General features: G+C 38.1%; 1 protein-coding gene across 3 annotated transcripts in view; it reads left to right on the forward strand.

Annotated features, from left to right (window-relative positions):
* plcb4b (phospholipase C, beta 4b) overlaps positions 1-23017 on the forward strand; it is a 65056-nt gene that overhangs the window by 14152 nt on the left and 27887 nt on the right. For all 3 annotated transcript variants that reach the window (XM_015044108.1, XM_015044110.1, XM_015044109.1), the window contains one exon: positions 7756-7822. The gene's annotated coding sequence lies outside the window, so the exon portion shown is untranslated. The remainder of the gene's footprint in view (positions 1-7755; positions 7823-23017) is intronic.

Here is a 23017-nt window from a genome sequence, read left to right on the forward strand (position 1 = left end):
GCGTCTCTCTCATTGTTCGACTGCTTTTCGTTCTTCTTGCATTGTTGTCTGCGTCGCTTAGGATACCTCGCGCTTGACTCTGCCTCTGTTTCAATTTCTCCCACATTCTTTGGTCTCGCAGCGTACTTTTCATTCAACCCTGTGAGATATAGCTAGATTCCTGGAAAATGTGTGAGATCAACGTCATAAGAGAATGTTTCTTGTCAGGCTTTAACCAGTGTGACCTCTGTAAGCTGCAGCTTTCAAGTGATTGGTGATTTAATTAATACAATACTCAGTTTTGAATACTTAGTTGTACATGTTTATAGTATATTGAAGGGTTCCCTACTGTTGCCTGCATAAAATGAATGCGCTAAACTAGGATTTACCGATTACCCGGTAAACCACCAGCAGGCTCCCACATTTTGTTTAAAAAATGTGTATAGTTGACAGAAAATTTGTAAACATGACTTGGAAAATATGTGTTGCTGGAAGAAATTATTGATAGCACCTAAACACCAATGACAGGGTCTGAAAAATGTCAAAAAATAGTACAATTAAAGTAAAAAAAAATTACATTTTATGCGCTTCATTTAAATCCAAGTTCAGTAATCCATCAGTCTTGGCTCATAGAACAAGCTTTATTAAAATAAAAGAAGTAGACACTAAAATGGACAATGATGAGTCGGCATATTTGTATGCTTAACTAAATATTCACAGGGTACAAAATTAAAGTAATATTACGTTTTCTTGTTTTTCCTTAAAACCTAGCATTTTGTTTAGTAATATCTGCCGTTCGGTGCAATATTTTGCTTAGCTGGCTTTGATTGGCTGTTATTTCACAGGAATATTGTGGATGAAAAAGACCTGTCTGCAATTGGCTGGTGGTGAGGTTAATTTAAATGCACTTTATAAAGTTGCAAGTGCATGCTCAGAGCCAAGCAAGTGCCAGAATACAAGCCCCACATTATGTTTTTGTTCACACAGATATAAGCTCACTTCAGTCTCACTGCATGCTCAACACAAACATTTAAAGGCTGAATTATAGCCATGCTTTTAAAAGTTTGCGTTGATCGTGTGCGAGCTGAGCAAGAAGTGAAGGTTTTATTTTTGACTAGTACGTTTGAGAAGTTCTATTCAAAAAGACCGCTTTCATAGAGGCGTCATATAATTGCTGGTGCAAAAGAACCTGCTTTGCAAGACCACTTTCCAAGTGGACCATTTTGAGGAAAAAGTGGCATATTTTATTCATGTAGAGTTGCAAAATTTAGAGGTGCACAACCAGGCGATATTACAACGAACTGGGAAATGGAGCTGATGTATCAGCCATAAAACTAGTTTTAGCCCAGTCAGGGGTAGACTAGTAAAGCTTCTTTGTACCTGCTTTGCAGTCATTAATTTAAAACAATATTTCATTCAAACAATTGTCATCTCTTTTGTCACTTCTGCTACTGTTGTGTTTATTGCTATAGTGACAACAACCGCAATCTGATGCAAAAATTGTTGCTTCCAAAACAATTGGTGGAATTGTTCCCGCGTGCATTGGGTGCCATTTTCTTAGTGAATAACACTCGTAGGTATAGATAAAAATGGGTCCGATTGCATTGCACAATTCAAATATGATTGACAACAAAAGATAGATAATTCATCCAATCATCTGTCAAGTATTTTTGATCCTTATTGTATTCAATCCAGTTTGGTTTCATTTAAGAAACATTCTAAGAAAACAACTTTGAAACAAATACTGCTTTTTGGCACTAAATTTTAAGCTATTTCAAGTTGTCTTTTAGCTTTGAATAAAAACTATTTGCATAGAAAAGGGTTTGGCTGAAAAACTGGTGGCATAAAACCAATAGTTGGGTGGGTAAAACTCCTTATGGTAGCTTTGGTATAAATATTTTTTTAAAAGAAACATGAATTCAAGAGATTCAAATAGGATAATTTAGTAATTTGTGGGCAGAGCTTCCTATGGTGTTTGTCCTTCAGTTTCCAGCCAGACCCCCTCCACTCAGTGGGACACAGCTGCATGATAAACAAGGGGAGGGGTTTTCTCATAGTGCTCCACTGCTCAGGGAGTTGATGTTGTTTGATGTGCTTTCACTGAGACTCTCAAAGGAGCAATATTGAGGATAAACATAGCTGACGTGGGGGACAAAATGATCATGTCCTCTCTGTACCTTGGCAGGTGCCGCTGATGGCAACAGAGCTGCTCATGGTGAAACCCACAGAGAGCCGAGCGTCAGACTTTGGGTTGGGTCAATTTCCTGAGGAGGGAACATATGCTGTTAGCACTTGAACTGTCATTTTCTTCACTTCAAAAACAGCCTATAAAACACATCCTGGAAGCTGTGAAAATTCCAGTTACTTTGACTTTATAACATGAAAATAGATGTTTTTATGGCACATAGTAGCTCACCATGTGTTGCTTTTTCACGATAAACATTTTTCTCTTCTATACAGTTGAAATAACATCTTAACATTTATAATATGTGAAGATGAAATATTTTGTTTTCATTTTGGATTAGTTTGGATTAATTAAAAAAAAAAAGTCTGCAGAATGAAGCCAGAAAGCTTTTTGACTTTATTTTAAAGATTATTATTTCAAAGTCAGAAATTTGCAAACAGTAAGATCACTAGCCCTTTAAGCCATTCGGGAGAGCTCTGATGGTTTGTCAGCTTCTATTATGTAATTTCACCACATTTCTGTTAAATAGAGTCGGACTTTTAAGGCAACCTCTTAAACACACCACATCCAAGTTGCTGACTATTATATGCACATATAAATGCTACAAAGATGCCCAGCCTTTATACAGTTCTGGAAGGAGACTGTTTTCTGTCTTAATGATGAAAGTGTTTTTATATGAAATGTGTGTATTGGTCCGAGAAAAAAGGAAAAGACCGTATTGAAACCAAGTTGAAGCTTGGGCAAAAAATGGGTCTTCCAAATGGAAAATGACATAAAGCATGCCATCCAGATGGTTACAAGTGGCTTAGGGATATAAAGAATATATTTGGGAGGGATTATCACAAATTCCTGAGCTCATGTTCATAGAAACTTTGAGGAAGAACTTATAAGATTTGTGTGAACAGTGTAGTCTAGACAGCTGAGCAATGCGTTTGCCTGAGAAAAAAAAAAGTTTCTGCAAATCTGAAAACTGGTTTTACCCCTAAGCTCGATTGGAGAGAACTCTCAACCAATATATTTAGGGGATTTGCTGAAAACATCCACCAAAATAGTTTTGTTTCACTGATGCAGTAAACTATATGCTCATGTGATTAGCTTGTTCTTTATTGTGTCAAAAGTCTTAATCGATAAGTCCAACCTCTCCAGATTCAAGCCAAACGTCACTCAGTAATCTTGCATATGAAACATTTGGCCATTGGTTTGTTTATAAAGGATATTTTTACGCAACATGCATTGTGTATGTTCCCTTGCCATATACCATCTTGTGATACTTCAGGGTTTGTGTGTACTTGCTATCCTTTTAATCAGGCCCCCTGTACATTACCCCTACTGAGCTGAGTGACGAAGGTAGACCTGCCACTGTTTGTGCCATTTAAATCCTGTGAAAGGTAGGGGGGAGATTACTAGACTGTTACCTCTTGCTCTGATCAAAAGGTATTATTACAACACTGCTGGGTGTTACCGGGAATAGAACCTTCTAAAAATGCACGACAGACTGTAGAAAAGGGGCCAATTCTATCGGGTAGCTAAATCTTTGGATTTTTATTTCCTACTGAATAGTAATTGTTGAAATATGAAGATACTTTATGAGTTCCCATGAACTACATTTATAAGATGGCTATAGACACGGTGCTTAAAGCCTAATTTGGCTTGAAAGGTTAGATATAGTTCAGATGAGAATTTTGTGCACACATTCATCCTAAGTGAAAATACAATAATTTGGGGGTTTTAATTAATTTGACTTTCCTTTTATGGATGGTAGAATGATGACATAACATACAGTTGTAGTGTTTTTGAATTTGTTAATTCAGGAGTTTCACTAATTCAGAGTTTATTCTAGTCCCCAAAGGCCACTGTTCTGTAGTTTTCCTGATCTAAAACATACAGGACGACAAGCCCTGAGGACAAGGATCTCTGCTCATATCCACTCATGATGACAACTGCACATATAGGCTCAAATATATATCTTGATCATCAGTAATTTTTGGATAGAAGCGTCTACCAACAGGCAGAGAAACCACAAGATTTTGATAGTTCTGACTTAAGATTTCACTGCTCTTTTCAGCAGGACTGGATATTGTGAATTTCAATTGGATTGTTTCCTTTCACAGACTTGTTTGTAGGCATATGCATGAATTTTCATTTGGGTTAAGTTTTGTGCCATTCCAGAGGTTTAGTGTTGGCCTGGTTTAGCTAAAGTCTCAAGACTTAAATCTTCAGACTGGCTTTTGGTTAATTTTGTTCATTGATTTTAGATTCTTTTATTATTGATGTTTCCTTTTTTGTAAAGCACTTTGTGATTTTTATGTCTGTGAAAGGTGCTATATAAATAAAGTTTACTTACTTAGCTATGCTACTGGTTAAGAACTGTGTTTGGGATAATTGTCTTGTTGAATGATCCAACTGAGTTTGAGGTGAAGTTGAAGAATTGGGAGTTGTCATCCTGACTTAATATGCCATCTACTATCTGCAAGACCTTCAGCATGATGCTATCACCACCGTACTTAACTGTTGGTGCGGCGCTCTATTTTGGTATCCTGCACACATTCTTCCTCTTGTTTTGGTCCAATACCTCAGTCTTTGTTTTGTGTAAGTATAAAGCATTTCTCCAGAAGATGTTTGCTTTATCCAGGTTGGATAACTGCAGATTTGAGTCAAACTTGAAGGTGTCTGTCTTGGAGCATGAGCTTTTTTTCTTGGTTATCAACCTCTCAGTTCATGTTTATGTCAAACCTCTGATGCGGATCTTCCAGCATCTTCCGATGATAATTGTGTGCCTTGCTGGTCACTTGGTTACCTGAATTCAACCAGCTTCCTTTACTGTGAGGGTGAGTCAGAGATTTCAAACTTGGTTTTACAAGATGATATTCACCCCAAAACTCATTAAAACTCAGTTTTTTAGATAAAGCAGATATTTAGCTGCTATTAAGACCTTGTGAGAATTAATGTCTATGGAAAAGCTGAGTTTGTGCAAGAAAACAAACTTATGGAAGTGAATTATACCAGACAAATAACTGCTTAAATTGCAATAAATATGAACCTATTTGTGTAAGTACCATGCTTTTATTCTTTCTGTATTGGTAATATAAGGAAAGTCTTGTTTAATGGGGCATTAAGATGTTCTGGTGACGTCAGTAAGAAACTCCAACTAAGTTGTTTCATTGTCAAAGCAGCAGATGTAGCCAGAAACCATGTTGTTGAGAGTGAAATAATGAATAAGTGTTTTCCCCCTCCCCCCTCTTACTTGATAGACTAATCACTGCACAGCTGAAGTCCAAAATTAGTATGACTAATACGACCTGGCTCGTGTATGTATTTAAAATTCTATCCAGAACTACATAAAAGATAGAAAAAAGATGAATCCTCAGCACTAGAAATCTGTGTGATTGGCTTTTTTTTTGTGGCAACAGAAAAAAACCCAAATTTTTCTGCAAATTGTTTGCAAACAATTTGCAGTAACAAAGGTTACTGGATGCAGAACATGCATTACTGTTTAAATAAGCAAGCTCCAACCCACCAGATGTATTTTTGGTGAGGTAGTGGTCCCCTCCTCACTCCGGTTTGGTCCCTTCAGAGCAACAGAATAGCATTTGTATCACTATTTGAGTATATTTTTATATGTTTACGTGTACACAAGACTTGGCTTACCTTTTTTGACGCAGAGTAGTACACCCAGCCATCCTCTGCTCTGGCTGGAGCAGAGGATGGCTCTGCTCCAGCCAGATGAACAGTTCTCATCTAGTGGGAACCACTTGACATGTGGAATACTTGATCTGCATGAGCTGTGGGAGAGACAGGCCCAGACAAAAAGGAAATGGAGAGGCAGTAGGAGCAGGTGAACATCATAAAAATCAGCTTCATTTTTAGCTTTGTTTTCTTCACAAAAGAAACCTGCTTTTTATAGGTTTGTTTTCCTAAATTACATTCAGCATCCAGAACAAGTCCAAGTTGTTTAGGTTTCGCAGTGTTTGCAGCAGAAAATATCACAGTTTTGTTGTTAAAATGATGGATCCTAATGACAGTGCAGGATTTGTTTTTCATGGTGTTATGTGTGCAGAGGTGGGAGTAACATTATGTCGGTATTAATGGGTGTTGCTGCAAAATAAATGGTTTCAGTTGCAGTTTATTTTCCATAAAATATTTTTCATTCTCCTAAATTCACACTCAAATGCACATGCTTCTCAATTGACAAGTTTGTCATCATGGTAGTTGGCACCTACATAACAATGTTCCCAAACATACATTAGGAAAGAGATGAAGTTTCTGAAACGATCCCAGTCTCAACCCTGTGACAATTTTATGCATTATGCTTAAAAGATGTGTTTATACCAGAAAAAAACAAACCAGTTTCATTAAGCTTTACCATTTTTTACCATCTGCTGTTAACTTGGGTTAACAGTTTCAGTTCAGGTTGCTGTACAGTGTACGATTTAAGTTATACGTTTCGTAGTGGTTCCCAACCCTGTCAATTGGCCTAAACATGTTTTTTTTTTCATCTGAAAGCATGTTAAAAAAGTAGCAGTTATTAATGACATTATTTACATAAAATATATCGTGCAGCTTTTGAATGAATCTGGTCATTATAAAGTATTTCTCTCAGCAGTCCGCTGGAAAATGCTTTATGTCATTTTTCTTCCAGGTCATGAATGCACTCAAAGGGCCAGTTGTTGCAAAATGTATTGATAAAATTACCCATTAAACAGTTAAAATATAAACAAATTCAGTTAGTACTTCTTAAAATTAAATGATATTGAGCATCTTGTCACATTTATGTAATTTGGCAGTGTTCAAATAAAAACTACTTTGATTTGATTGATCAAATAATATTGAGGCACAGAACTGTTTTCTCACTTTTAATGATAATAAGGAAGGTTATTTCAAGACAAAAACAATTACAGTAAGTTTATCTTGCAAAGCAATTGTATAACAAAACCATAACTGACTTATTCCGGTCCTGCTTTGTGTAAACCCAGGCAGAACAGTGACGATGAGTTCAGGAGAGCCAAATCCAGATCTCTGCAAATTAACGGAAATATTGAGAAAATCCTTGTCCTGCTAAGAAGAAGATTGTGTCGGGTTTTTTTTTTTTCCCATTTGTACTGTTCCACTCTTTGCCTAACCACATTGTGTCTCTGCCCCTCCTTATACCCCCCACTTTGCCTTCGCCTTTGCTTATTAAGCTCTTAACAGACTCTGTAATTCTCGCTTCGCGTACCTGTCGCTCAGAAGTTACAGCAGGCCAGATGCGGAGGCGGACGCGGTTTGTGTAATTTGCCAGCTCATTTCCAGCTCTCGGTTTGATGAAGGCTGCCTTTCTTAAGGAAACCAGTCTCCTATTAAAGGTTTATTTAGGAGAGGCCAGAAGAATAATTAAAAAATCTGCTCTGGCCAAATAGGATGAGGAGAATCTCTCTGAGCCAGTGATTACAATGCTGCGAGTGTGCTTGTGTGTAAGAGTCTCTCCCCTGAGGGCGTAGCAACTGTTTGTAATATTCTTGTAAGTGTATAAAGTGAAGCTTAATAAAGAAGTTAGCACATCAGATTTTTGCAAATGACTTGACACGTTCCTTTTTTCTCTCTCTTTTCTTTAGAGTGGACTGGTGCTCTCTTCCAGTGTTCCCCCTCCCCTCAGTGTTCTGTCCCACTGTCTGTCACCTGGTAAGTACTCTTGGATTCACCTCCTGCTTCCATCGCAGATGCTCTCAGTGTATTTCAGTCTTTTACGTAATCATCATCTCACTGCCTGGCTTGAACTGCAAATTGCTCTCGCCTTTACAAAATGGAGCAGAATTTCTTGCTAATGTCCATGAAAGGCCGTGATATAAAGTGGTTATTATAGCGAACAACGGTGGAGAAGGTATATGGAGGTCTGTGGTTGGAACGTAATGCAACATGTCTTATAATAAAACAGATTTTATGGATTTAGGAAGTAACTGATTGTTTGGTATTTCTGATGGATTATAGGTCAAAAGGAGCTGTCCTTATCTGAAAAAGTTTTGAAAATAAGGTATATAGCTTATTTAGGACTGTGTGATATTAGAGTGTTATGGCTATAATATTAAAAATTGTGATTAATTAATCAAAATAAGCCTATTTTCATCTTTGGTGCCTTAGTCACTCTGTGCATTTTAGCATTTAGGGCAGTGGTTCTTAACCTTTTTTGAGGTACCGAACCCACCAGTTTCATATGCGCATTCACTGAACCCTTCTGTAGTGATAAATAAAATATGATTCCCCCCACCAAATTCAAGACATAGGGGTGCCCCAACTAGAGTCTAGTTGGGTCACCCCATGATCACTAAGTCTTCTTAAAAGGTAGAGTCTCTGAGAACAGTTCTTCAAAATACAGTCAGTGTTTTCAGCAAAGTTGAGCTGACTGTCCAGGAACGACCCAAGGTGTTTAAAATCTACCACAGTTTCAACAGGTTGGCCATCGAGAGAAACTGGAACCACTTTAAGGTCATTTAATTAGCTCTACATTCTTAAGATAATGAAAAATTTATAATAAATAAAGACTTTGCGGTATTCTGATTTAATAATGTAATTATATTAGTTGTGTTACCACCCCCACGCCACTAGAGGCAGTACCAAACCTGAAAAGATGCGACTAAGGAGCAGATTTAGAAGTACACCGAAAGCTACAGAATTTGGTAAAAACGGTGAGTTTAGCCAATCATTGCTTAGCACTGATTGGCTAAGCAATGTAACGTGATCCTCTGCAGCAAGTGATGGCAAAGCGGGGCGTCATCACGACTTTACACAAGTCTGTCTTTACCTCCGCGGCAGAGGCTCCGCCGAACCCCTGAGACCGATTCATCGAACCCCAGGGGTTCGATCGAACCCAGGTTAAGAACCACTGATTTAGGGCAATATCATTTGGGACTGTCCAACTGGCTAAATATTACGTTTGCATGAGAAAATTGTGTGCTTATTACATTTAGAATATATTACAAAAATTACTGCTCTCCATACATTCATTTGCGATATCGATATTGTACACACTGATATTGCAGTGATGATATATTGTTTCCTGAGCCATCCATCCATTCATCATTGTTGTTTAATGTTTTTTGAAGGGTCCACATTTAAAGTCTAGTGACCAAAATAACTAGCTAAAAAAAAATCTGCCATGAATTCATTGTTAGCTTTTCTGCTTATTACATTAACGTTGGCTAAAAATTGCCTGAGAATACCGGAAATGTAAGATAGGGAAAGCATGAAATGTTGACTTGGAAAAGCGAGCTAGAGCCTTGGATTAGAGTAGAGGTTTCTTAAGCCCTTTCGATCGGTGTTCTTTGCACGTACTGGACAAAACACAAGCCAGCTTTAATATTTAATTCCCGCTATCTGTTATTGCCAATTACAGAGCTTGTTTACTTGAACCATGGGAGTTGGTAGATCTGTTTTTAAGGGTGTGTGTGTGTGTGTGTGTGTGTGTGTGTGTGTGTGTGTGTGTGTGTGTGTGTGTGTGTGTGTCTGTCTCTTTGGTCCAAGCTGTTTAATGACAGGAGTTCAGAGTCCGTTTTTTTAGACATGGATGTTCTCTGGTAATGCCTCAGGGAGGGTGGTGGGACTGGGTGGGTCCCCTGCGGGTCCTCGCGAGTCCCTGTGTCGCCATAAATACACACTGGGATCCCATTCAGAGGATTAATGTGAGTGCGCGTCTTCGTGACGCCACTGCAGTTGGCCGGGCTGGAGGCTATTACTGGTCGGCAGGGTTGCTATGGAGACCAGGGGCATCGAAGAGCAGCGCAACATCTGTGGGGTGTTTTGTTTGTCAAGACAGGTTTCCCTCCTTTCCCCTCTTGCCTTTCAGTGTTTGACCAGTACTTAAAAAGTCACTACTTCTGACGGGGGGGGGAATAATAATTCTGTATTAGGGTTCATAAAACTCCCATGTCTGCTGTCGTTAGTGCTTAGATCACTTGTAAACATGGCAGTTGGATCATGGAAAACTGTATTATTTTTGGGCAGTTTTTCAGCTGCCTGTGCTCAGTCATACTCACAGCGGACCCTCAGGGTGTAAGTCATCTGGGACTTGAGGGGACGCTCTTCACTGGGTTCATGCTAGTGGAAAGCTCACATTCTGGGGAAGCATTTAACCCCTTGGCCTTCCCTTTTCCTCTCTCCTTGGCTTCCCTCTATATGGACATGTTCTATTTCCACAGCTTCTTTCTTCTGGCTGCTTATCCACAACTCAGCGGGGCACAGATTTTCTGTTGATAGGTACTTATTTGGGCAAAGAGCAAACTCTCTTAATTTTCAGCAGCCCCCACTCTCTCTTTGTCTGTCCTCCTACTGTCTGGTTCAACCTTCTGTTTTTTTTTTTTAGTTTTTTATTTTGCACATATTTTTGTTTTGGTTAAATTGTCTGCTTGTAGAACCCCTTTATGGATAGATATCCTGATTAGAAAACTAAATCTAAGTTAAAAATGTCCCATATTATCACTCTGAGGTCCATCTCTTAATTTTCATTTGCTTTGAAGGATTTTTCCATGTTAAGGTATTCTGTCTAGCTCTCTTTAATACTCATTTGCAGAAACTTAAGCATATCTTAGTTTACCCTATATAATTTGTAGATAGATTTCTGAACCTTCTGTAGCCTACTGTGTGTGTATATGTATCCTAGTATTTTTATTTTTTTTACCATATTTGGGTATACCTTACCTCAACCAGCCTTGTGTGGTGCATGTGTGTCCCGGTAAAATGAACCCTAACCTCTTAATCCTGTCACAGCACAGTGGTGCACGGAGCAGTGCATCTCTGACCCCATGATGTAACTTAGTCATTTTGAAATAATTTATTTTCACTCTGCAAGCATCTCTTCCCAAATGCCAGTTACCTAACTTCGTCCAAAAATTAACTCGTGTTTCCCAGCTTATTCCGCATTTGCCGTCATCATCTCAAGCCACATTTATTCCAAAATTAGGAAAAGCTTTAGTGCTTGTGTCCCCACTTTCCGCAAGCAGCAAACGTTACCATTGAAGTTCAGCTAAAATCATAGCTGGAGATCGTAAAAATATTTAAAGTATGAGCATAAATAAATCATGATCATGGGTGGTTTATTGTTTCTCAAGTAATTTTTAATTTGTAATGTTCTGAAACCAAGACCTTTTTAGGCATCTTTTGCTACAAAGATAATCTACACAGTAAATGTTGGTAAGCACAGAGGTTGGATTTGTCCTCATCCACTAAAAACAGTTTCTCTGTTGGAAGCACTTTGTCTCAGATTTATTATTTAGAAATTAGGATTTTAGATTTAAAGAAGACCGAGGAAGAGGACACAACACAGTGTATGCCACAACTTTGACAAAATGCCTCAAGCGGCGAGTTGGCAGCCACAGCAGTGAGGAACCACCGGTGTTGTTTGTGAACATAATGTTTCTCAAGCGTTTTCTTTCCTTTGGTTTAACTTTTTATATGTTAGTAGAAAGCATCTGCTGATGTCCACAAATCACTTTGAAAAACAGATTAATAGCTGTTTTGTTTAAGCTTTTGTCCTGCTTGTTTATTGGCTCTAGCAGCATCGTTTTTATCTCTGCGTCTGATCCAAATAAAGAAGAGATCTGATTGTCTGATAATTTTAACTTCTCTTCCAACCAGCATTTGGAGCATTAACGTAAAGCAACTAAACTGTAGACAAATACGTAGTGTTTTAGTAATGTAGCATATCGCGTCCTTATAATGTTTTAATAACGAGACAATGTTGTATTTAAGTTGTCGTGAGTGAAACATGGACTAAGTGGCGAAAAATCAGACTTGCTTGATCACTGCCTGCCTTCATCATATTGTGGCGACACAGGTCCACTTCTCCCTCTTGTGCACGTCAGAGTAATCCGAGAAATTACGATGTGTAACTAAAGGCAGCTTCAGCCATTGCTACCACAGGATAGATGACCATATAAAAGTTCATAAAAAGTTGTTTTACTATTATTTCTCCTCGTAACTAGTTGGGTCTCTGAACAAACACGTCATCACTGTTTGTCACCGTTCCATGACTAATCTGTGATATTAGAAGATGCAAATGAAATCATAACACATCTGACAGAAAAGATGGGGAGGATTATACCTCCACTGTGATTCTCTGTTGCTAACAGCTCTAGATCAGCCGCTATATAAGATGGCTGACCAATATAGCGATATAAGCCAGCGTGCTAGATGGAAAGATGTAATGGTACATCTTTGCTGCTCTCTATTGCATTGTGCTAAAAGCAGTAACAACATTTTCAGATGAAATTACTTTTCATAATAGCACCAATGCAAGACTTGCTGATCATTGTGGCATGCAAGAGTTTAAAGGTTTAGTAGTTTGCAAACATTTCTGGCTTTTGATGTGGGAGATATACGGCAGGTTATCCTGTTTTCCTGCTGTGCATCGCCTAATATAGAGGTTAATTACAGCAACAGGGATTTATACATCCCACTAGGAGCTAAATTTATTGCCCCAACCTCTAATTAAGTCCCAATAGGTGAGCGGTAATGTTAGTAATTAGTATTTAGGGAGAACTTATTGTGTTCTTTACTGTGCTTTGCAAGAAATTTAATTCCAAAAAAATTTAAATAAACACTCCTAGTCATTTTTGTGTTTTGAATTACTCTCATAACATCAGGAGTCATTTCAATCAATCAAAAATGTTTCAAATACACATATTGGGCACGTTTTAGTTCAAACTGAATACAAATGTTTAATTCATAGACTGTAGTTCAGTAAACCTAATTGATAATTAAATAAAATAACTACCTTTCACAAACAGGTCTTGTCTAATTGTGTAACTCCTGACTTACTTTTGTCAGAACTAACAAGGCTTTGTGCAATGTGCTTATCACTCATTAGGCAAAATCCATTTTCTATATTATGAACAACAAAGCTGTTAGAAAGGAGGGCATCATAACAGTGTAAATATTTTGCTCTCCATTAGTGCTCCTTGCTCGACACGCTTGAACCCGAGGTTGATGAACTCCTCCACATTCACAGCATGTCCCAGTCTGAAGTGTGTGATAAGGTTACTTATGTTAATTTACAGTTGGATAGTGTGTGTATTTCTCCTGCCTCCATCATCTTCAGCTTGTTGTTTGTCTTACCCGTGCTTCCTGAGGCACACACTGCTTTTTAACAAAGAATATCAGTTAGCAAGACAATTGGCTCACAAGATGAAATAAATGGGCAGAGCATGTTTCAACATAAAGCTTTAGAGTGCTTCATTGTTATATGGGATGAATATTAGCATTTGCAAAGACATGAAACCTATTGCATCTAGATTTAATCCCTAAATCTGTCTCCTTCCACATTTGTGCTACCAAAGCTGTTGCTTTTTGGAGGTGTGTGTCTGTGTCTTGGCACAAATAAGTTATTATTCATATGTTTACAGTAGGGAAGTTCTTTAGTCTCATTGAGTAATGAGATTACTTCACATCTGAAATAAATCAGACAACCTTCTGCTTCATGTCAGAAGAAAACTGAGGAAAGAGATGATGGTTTTAGGTAAATAACAAGTGGAGTGAAAGTCAAATTAACTAAACCTGCCCATTAGCTGGTGGGACAGTTCTGAACTGCAGTATTACTGAAAGCATCCTGATTGTAAAAGTTAGCAGCTCAACAATGCAATAAATTTTTGAGTTAAATGTTTTCATACTGTAATTTGCCTCTGAGTGAAAGAGCAAATTTTTGACTGGGACTAAGTCCTAGTTAGGACGTTTATGACACTGTTATTATTTAGCATTATTCGCCATTGCACAGAAGTAAACTGTTTAAGCAATGTTTTGATTTAGATTAATCTCAGATTCCTTAAAAGTCGATTTAATTAAGCTTCACTATTTGTGGAAGCTTACAAAGAAGCCGCTGATTGCTGTGGTTGACAGGAAAGTCCCCAAGAAAGAGTGAAAGTATTGAGCTATGCAGGCAGTGGCGCAACTACACATTATTCAGGTGGATGCGAAAACATAAACCCTCCCCACCCCCGAGGTGACGATATGTGAAGTGTAAAAATCGCTACATTTACCTCGTTATGTGCGAGAGGTGAAGGAGCGTGAGGCGCGCTGAAGTGTATGGGAAAACATAATCGGCGCGTCGCCCCCTCCAGACGGGGTTTTGGCGCCCCCTCTGGTGCTGTGCCCCTATGCGTTGCATACGTTGCATACCCACTTTTTGCGCCTCTGTATGCAGGCAGGGCATAACATTCAAAGGGTGCTTACATTCTTTGCCATTTTATTAAGAGAAGCATTTTTTTATGTTCAAACTTTTCATCTGTAGTTCTTCATCACAAAGTTTACAAACTAGTCCTCATTTTCTCTTGTTAAAAACACAGATTTTTAAGCCCTGATTTAATAAGCTGTAAGATGTTTGATCAAGTGTCACATTATTATTTTACATAACTTATCCTGTCTTTTTGTTGGTTCTGTCCCATTTTGAAAAGTGTTGCAAGCATCAGAAAGTGTTAAAACAAGAAACTTGGCCGACATCTAACCCTATGTAAGTTTAAACAGTTTGCAGGAAAATACATTTGTACCTGTTAAACAGCCTGTCGACTTTGTTGGAGATGGCAGTCCTTCATTGCTAACTTTGGAAAGTGAACTAGAAACAATTTAGCTGAAAGTAATGAGAAATACTTGCCTCAGGAAAATCATATACTACCACTGACATTTATATCCAAATGCTTGTTAGTGCATATGTGTTGTGTCAGGCCACAGCTGGGCGCTGCAGTCTGGGTGCTGCGAGTTTCCATCTCTGGCTTAAGCTAATTATGTAACCTTTGGCCGCAGAGCGTGAGTGAGCACAGTGATCCTCAACTATAAAAGGGAAAGAGGATGGTAGAAGAGGGTCGTTGGACTTTGGGGAAAACACATTCTTTGCTTTCAGCTGTTTGATATTACTTTAGCCGTCTGACCAGAGAAACTAATATATTTTTCATGTCCATGTAGCCGAGTGAAAACACAGCCTGAAGCCAGAAGAATCCAGTTATTTAGCGATTACATTGTATGTCGTAGCAAAATCCCCAGAATTAAACTTTCCGTCAAATTTAAATTTCAGAATAATTTGCAGACAGATTATCTGACTAAAAGCTGCTTTCGACAGAGCATTTTGTGTTGCAAACATCAATTTATAATTTTACATTTTTACTGCAAATTGCACAGCAGAGCTGGGTATCACTGTAGGAGACCGATGTTCATCATCAATTATACTGATTTTTGGCCATTTACAAGCAATTTAAACTAATTTCAAATCATGTGGAAAATTAGGATAGGTTAAATAAAGCCCAACATTTATGAAAAGCAGTTAAGCAGTGGAGTTTATTTGAAATGAAACAAAGAGTGAGATGAAAGTGAGGATGTAACCAAAGTTAGGATGTAGAGCATGTTGCTCTAATTTGAATCAAATGATCTGCAAGTTGGTTTTACTTTAGATTTATTTTTGCACAATTTAATTATGTTGAGTCAATGACTTCAATAATTAAACAATTTATGTTCACATCTCACAATAAGTTGCTCACAAATTTGAAGCAAGGTTTAAGTTATACAGAGTCATTCTTGTTTCTTGGTTTCGTAAATGTTTGTTTTTCCCAAAATTTGCCAATTTTACGTTGGCTGTCTTTTAACAGCAGATAAAGTTATCCAACTTGCTATTGGACATAACTTGGTGGTCAAACGAAGAAGACAAATCTGAAATTTGTCTTCTAGGCCTGTTTGTTCCAGGCCTAGAGAGGTTCCATTTGCTGCAAATCTTTCAGAATATTTCTGCCAGCTTTACACACCTAGAAACATGATATTTTCCCTTCCTTTGTCTTTGCAGAATCTCTTAAGTTTAAACGTATTGAATTGACGTTTAAACTTAACGTCAATTAAATACGGGATTATTTGCAGAAAGACTGCAAGGGATTTGCAGTCTTTCTGCAAATCCCTTGAATCCCTGCACATGTGTAGTATCAGTTTTTCTGCACACATTGGGCCTCTTGGTTGCATTTCTGATAATTAATCTTCTTGCTTGACTGGTTAAATTTATGGAAAACTTCAGGTGGTTTTAAAAGTTTTGTTAGAGTGTTGTACAATCAGATCCTGCTGGTTAATCTGTTGATCCGCTGTTATGTATTAAAGATAATCCTGCTGTCCATTTTTACAGTAAATGATGTTTGCTTCAGCATTTTCACTATCTGACTCTGAGTAAATGTTCCTAGGTCTGCATGCTTCATTGAGTTTTGTTAGGCGCTGTGAGACGTGATAGCCTGTGAAATTGGATATCTTCTGCAGTGCATACACAAACCAGACAGGATGTCCATCCTGATGAAGTCTTTATTTACACTGTTCTCTCTACACCAACCTCGTATCCAATCCCTTAAAAGTCGATGTAAAAATATACTCGAGTGATATTTGCAATGATCTCACCTTCATTTGTGCTGTTTGCTCAGGGAACAGGTGTAGTAAAAAAAAAACAAGTCTTCTAAGTCTGGCATTGAATTTAAGACTGCCATTTATCCAGTGTGAACACTCCAATTTTATGCTATTGTACTTGAAGCAATGTTGTTGATGTGTCTAGAAAACTATGTGAAAACAAGTGAATACTCAATGGATTCTGTCCTAACGTGGATGTTAGGGTTTAATCTAATTCATGGTAATTGATTTGAGTAAACATAAGGCCCTATAACCTGCTTGTGATTTTGAATGTTGAAGCTGTTTGTTCAGAGCAGCAGCTTCCTCGTAGGACATGGAGCACTGTGTTCTTTTTTCTTTGTGTCCTGGCTAGTGGTGTTATAGACTTTCCGACTAAATCGGAATAGCCCGTCTTTCTTAAATACCAGAAATTATAATTAAAAATTTTAATCCGTAACCATCAAAACAAGTGTTTGTTTTAGCTAAACACAGCTAACTTCCAAACAATGCTTTTTTTGTAGAACACATTGTTCTATCTTAACTCTTTTTAAGACTTTTATTGCTTTTCTAATTTTTTTACATCCTCCATCCCAGTCAGAGCATTGTGCAAGCATTAGCATGCTGTTGCAGGTTTGGTATGTTTCAGGCATCACAAACAGAGTTAGAATAAAATGTACACATCTTAATGCAAGGCAACATGCCTGTGTTTCAGTGGAAACCAGCTCTGGCCAGTGGATCTGTACACTTGTGGCTAAAAGGCACTTTACTGCTGTAAACACAACACAAGCATCCCTCCAAACGCATTACTCCAGGTAGCAATAACTTTGTTTACATAAGCACAAGTAGACGAGCGCTATGCAGATGCATGAATAAATGAATCATCTGATAGGACAGCTGAAAGTGTTCTCCATCTTTATCCTCATTGCCATGTTTCATTTTCTCATCCTGAATTTAACTGGGAAGAGCAGCAGTGTAATTAAGATATCAAAATATTGTTCAATACTGCTCTCTTTAAAATGCAGCTTGTGTAACAATAGGTTTTAATGATAAAATTAATAATTAGTCTTTTTTATTTTATCACAAAAAAAATGCTTTTAGAAAAAATAAAAATGTATCATAGGACTGAATCCTTAACCCTTGTGTGTGCGAGTACTGAGGCAAATGATACAAGTTTTACGGGTGTGGGGTCAGTTGGACCCCATTTGTAAACACAAGGGTTAAAAGGGGTTATTACATGTTATATAAATAATACCTCATTTTACTTTACCTTTGATTTAGCAATAGATCAGTCATTTTAGGACTGATTTCTCATTTTTGTAAACACTCAATTTTTAGCCAATTTGAGTTGTTCTTTAAGAAGTGTGGCATAAAACGATTATGAATAGTTTCCTTTTTGTCATCAAGTGTTTAAGAGGTGCTTTGACTATTATTCAAAACAAGGTGGAAATAATTGGGGGAGTTAACATTTTAAACCATGTTTGGTATATTGGCTTAATTGTTAGCATGGTTAGCATTACTTAAACAGCAGTATTTGTGTGTAAAGACAGTTCCCACCCGTCTGGAAGTAAATTACAACTCAAATGTGCCATCTTGATAGGCAGCCAGTAAACAACATGATAAAGAAGCAACATTACCAAAGTTTTAAATTCTTTAGGCTTTTTCTGTTGTTAGGGAGAACCAGTACAGAGTCCAGCAATAGCGTATATTATGTATTTAACAAGAGAATGTGCCGTGGCATCTACTGCCTCCTTCTCTACTACTGGCTTTGTGTGATGCATAATAAACAATGGACATGTGCGTTTAAACAACTACTGCTTATTAACATTGGGTGATAAATATGGCTAACGTAACAGCAACTGAATTTAATCTAGATTTTTGTTTTTTGTTCAAGCACAGGTGTTGCAGAAAGAAGAAATGTATATTTACATATCTACATTTCATAGCTTCATACTTTGTGCAAATTGATCTGTCCGCCATGCCTGCAGGTTTGCCTACAAAATTGACTGACAGCTTCAGTTTATTTTTCAAAACATTTGAAATATCCTTACCTCTCATGAAGTGATCAGAGCAAATCTGTTCTGTATTAGATGGCTTTTGTCTCTTCTGGATATCAGCTAGCCACAGTCGTTGACGTTCAATGCTTAGTATCAATCAATCAATCAATCAATTTTATTTACAAAGCACCCTAAAAGCAGCTCAAAGTGCTGTACAGATCAATAAAAACAAACCCACAAAACAAAAATAATAAAAATTAGCTCACATCCCCGGGATGGAATGAACATTTCTCTGTACTGTTTTATCACCTTTGTTTTTACGTCCTTGAATCCCACAATATCCAACCAACGCAGTTCTCTTACGTTCAATCAGTAAAGTAATGCTGCTTCCATTCTATCAAGATGGCGACAGCGAACCCGGATGTTGGAAGTGTGACATCATGTGGGAACTAGCTATAAGGTTTGAAGATAAAATATATTTTTCAAGAAATAAGCTTCACTTACAAAGAAGATCTTAAACAAATCTGTGATCAGTGTATAAAATGTGTGATTTTGCATTACTGAGTCAAGGAAATCCCTTAAGCATGTATTAAGATCATAGGTCATATGAGGTGAATTTTGGCAGCGATGAGAAATATTTTAACCTGTTCTTGAGAAGGTTATTTTTAGGCCCAACTTTCTATCAAAATCTATTCAAGTCCAACTTCACACATGGTTTGTAAATTCATTCACTATGAATGCCTCGTTGAATACTACATTCAAGCCAAACTTGAAGAGATGTCTAATGAGTCAGTGTAACTAAAAATACTCATGTGAGTGTGCAGAGGCTTCTGAAACACATCTGCTTTCATCTAATCTCACCTCACTCTACACTCCCAAAATAGATTTACAGTCTGTAAAACTTAGAGCTGATACTTTTCAGTCGCTCATTAATGTCACAGCAAAAGGCGACGTGAGCCGCAAACATGGAAACCTTCAGACTCACAGAGATGAGAAAAGATAAACAAGGAGCAGACTTGGAGTGTATTACAACAGCAGACTTATCTTGCTCCTTTATTCTGAGTTTGTGCTTAATGACTAATTTATCTGTATTTTACTGTATGATATGCACACACATTTGGTTATTGTGATAGCCCCATCACTTGGCGCTCTCTTTCTGTTGTCACATGTGTCCGTTTGAGCATGTCCCCAGTCAACCCCTCCACCACTGACTAACTGATGTAGCTATAACCTAATTTTAGTTTATGAGGTGTGGGACCGCTGGGTGTTACCCTAGCTGCAATTTTAGGCGAGGTCCTCGCGGGGCTCCGATCTGTCGTAATTATCTCATTGTCAGGGGTTAGACAGGGGGCTCGGACCTCAGCGACTTCTTCCAGCTTTCCTTGGCTCCTCACGTGCGCACTCGCACATCGAGGCGCTCAGAGGCCCCGGCGCGCAGGCTAGCCTGGCAGAGGCTCAGTCGCTGCACTGCCATTGGACGGATTTGATCCCGCTGAGTAAAATGTTACCTAACGCATACTATGAAGCGTGGTGAGATCTAGGCTAACGGCAGACAGGACAGCACAACCCAATTAGTTTGAATTAGAGACGGGAATTATCTCTCAGCATCAGTATTGTAAAATGTTGTCAGAGAAGCAAGGAAGCAAATCTAAAAATAAAAATAAAACTGATTATGTAGCTAACATTTCAGTAATGTTTATATTACTGTAATTATATTACTATAATTTCATTTCACAATAAAAACGTTTTCATGTATTTTCATTGCATTTGTCTTTGGGTCTTATGACTCAAACTTTCTTGCGTTTTGTCTGTTTTTGTTTCCGTAGCACTGAGCAGCTGTTAAAGCTCCTTCAGTCGTGTCATCTGGTTTTGGAGTTGTTACTGTGTGGATGGGAAACAAGCAGGGTTGGGCTCTATGGGATTGTTTATATAGTCCACCAGGGGGCAAAAAAATAAATTGTTGTGATAAGAATTAGTGATGGTGCCGGCAATTTACTTCTGATGATTTTCGCAGAACACAAAGAAACTGACGAAATGATGGAGATTCTTTTAAGTTTATGTATTTAAAATGGGGACAGGGTATACTGATAAACATTTAGAAGATAAATATACAAGATTGCAGCCAGAGGCTTAAAGTTTTGTCTTATGCCTGTTGGACAAGATTCAAATTCAGATGGTCATATAAAACATGGACTGCGGGACAAAAACAAAACAAAACATGCCGCAGTTGATGAATTTGGCAATCAAACTCATAATAACATTTTTCAATTAAGACTTATTTGAAGTTTGTTTATTCAGTAATATTCAACAGCATGCAGCCTATTTATACCAGCGTTCTGTCTGTATTTGGGATCAGCGACATTTTGTCCCCAGTCTTTCTATTCTTTTTATGCGGCGGCTGTTTCTTGTGGCCTTAACGTTCAGTCTCACTCATTGGTAATCAGTGGGCGTATTAAACTTGGATTCTAGTTCACTGGAGGATTGAACATTTCCAATGCAGATTTTATTTTATTTTATTTTTTAATGTCTGGAGCCATTATGTAGGTGTGAGATCAGCTCTTACTACCCGCTGTCCAGTTGTTCAGCCTTTCAGATTTATTCTGTGTTTTCATCATGACTGCACTCAGACGTTTCAGCATTCTCAGTACATCTGCCGGTGGGGGAGGCCATAGCCCACCCAGCAGGTATTTTCTCTGACTTTTGTTGTTGTCTGATCAGTGTTCACACATCAAAACCAGATGCCCCCCCTTACTACCTTCAGCCACAGCCTCTCCAGTCACAAACAGCTGTTTTCTCTCTATTCATTTTCCAACAGTGAGATTTGTATCTCTCCGTAACGCCATAAATTCAGAAAAATACGTTTCTTAGGGGTCATTAAGAATTTTGCTCTCTACTTTAAAATGCAATGTTTGTTTTTGCCATCATCTTAGCTAAGGTAGAGGATGAAATGGATTGATGGTCAGCTGTTACAGACAGCTCGCTGTCTGTTGACTGACTGGAAACGTGGTTACAATAGGAGTTGTCAGCTGGAGCTGTTGAGCAGATCATGTAACCACTTAAAAAAGGTGAGGCAAACTGGAGGGCAGCAAAAACAAAGCTGTTGTGTCCGTTTAAAATTTCTTACGGGAACAAGCAAACATGAACATTTTTTCCAGACGATCCAAGAAAGACTTCAGAGGGTTTCACAGATTTTGGAAGTCGGAAAGTAAAACTCCATAAAAATGTAAAAGCCACAATGAAAGGAAGAAAAATGTTTTACAAAAGACATTCAAAAGAATAGGATAGAGCAGATTACAGAGTTGTAATTTGTTCAGTCTTCTTGTTTATCTCCTGTCTGTCTCTTCCTCACTACCCTCAGTAGGGTATGTTTCAAAAAAAGCTGATTTCTCAAGCTTGAAAAACGTATATGATTTTGCCTCACCCTGCATTTGGTGCATGACACACTTGAGGACGACCTCTTCTGGATAACTCCTTGGCTAATTTCCAAAGTGCCTGGCCATCAGGGTTTGATACTGGTGTACAGTTGATCAAAATATAACCAAACCTCACAGTATTCTTATAATAATTTAATATTAGCTGAGCTCTCAGACTATACATAGCATGTCACGTCCTCATGTAAATGGCTCCCTCACAGTTTTGCCTGACACATTTAAGGCTTATGTAAGACAAAGCCACATTTGGGTGGTGTCATCCACAATATTACAATATCCTGTGAACTAGCACATGAGTTGTGGTCTTTTGAATCAAAACTGACTTGATTTGTGTTTGGAAAAGGGCATGGTGTGTGTTCAGGGTCACTGTGTCTTTTCACAGTGACCCAGGTCATTTGAGTTTCCTGTTATAAATGGGTATTAAAAACAAGAAACAAATGGCTTTTTGATGCTTTTTTTTGTTGCCGTTTTAAAATGCAGACATTTAAAATAAGATTTTAAAAAAGCTATAAACCATGAGGTTCAAATCCTATCCAGGAGTTAGATTAAGATGTAGAGTGTTGCTTCCTCAACCTGCTTCTGTCATTATTCAACAATAGATCTATGTGCCTGATAGACTGAAAAAAGGCTCCCTAATTGCTCTATATTGACCTGATGAATTGCTGCAGGAATCATGAGTGCTGTTCTTGTGTTCAATGTGCATGGTTTCAAATAAGCCCCCTCTCAGACTAACTGCATAAGTAAACCCAGTTGGGTCATTCATATAGAAACAATATGGATGTACTAGTCAATCCTTGGTGTTATCGATTCTCAGCTACTTTATAACCTTTGTAGGCCTTGTACTAACAGTCGGGCCATAACGTTGCTGCTGTTGAGCGTGGTGCAGCTAAACTCCTGATTGGATGTTAATAAACCAACCTTAAGCAAACAATTGACATTATAAAGCCGTTTCTCCTGAGCAGATGTTTGTACTGTGTGCATGTTGGTCTGGACTTTTACTGGGTGTCCGCCCATCCTTAAAGTGTTTTAAATTCGTCTATCTAAAATTAAGGCCTTAATATGTCTTA

This window comes from Poecilia latipinna, unplaced genomic scaffold, assembly GCF_001443285.1.
Source record: "Poecilia latipinna isolate Pla-1442-1.1 unplaced genomic scaffold, P_latipinna-1.0 Scaffold663, whole genome shotgun sequence".
NCBI lineage: Eukaryota > Metazoa > Chordata > Actinopteri > Cyprinodontiformes > Poeciliidae > Poecilia > Poecilia latipinna.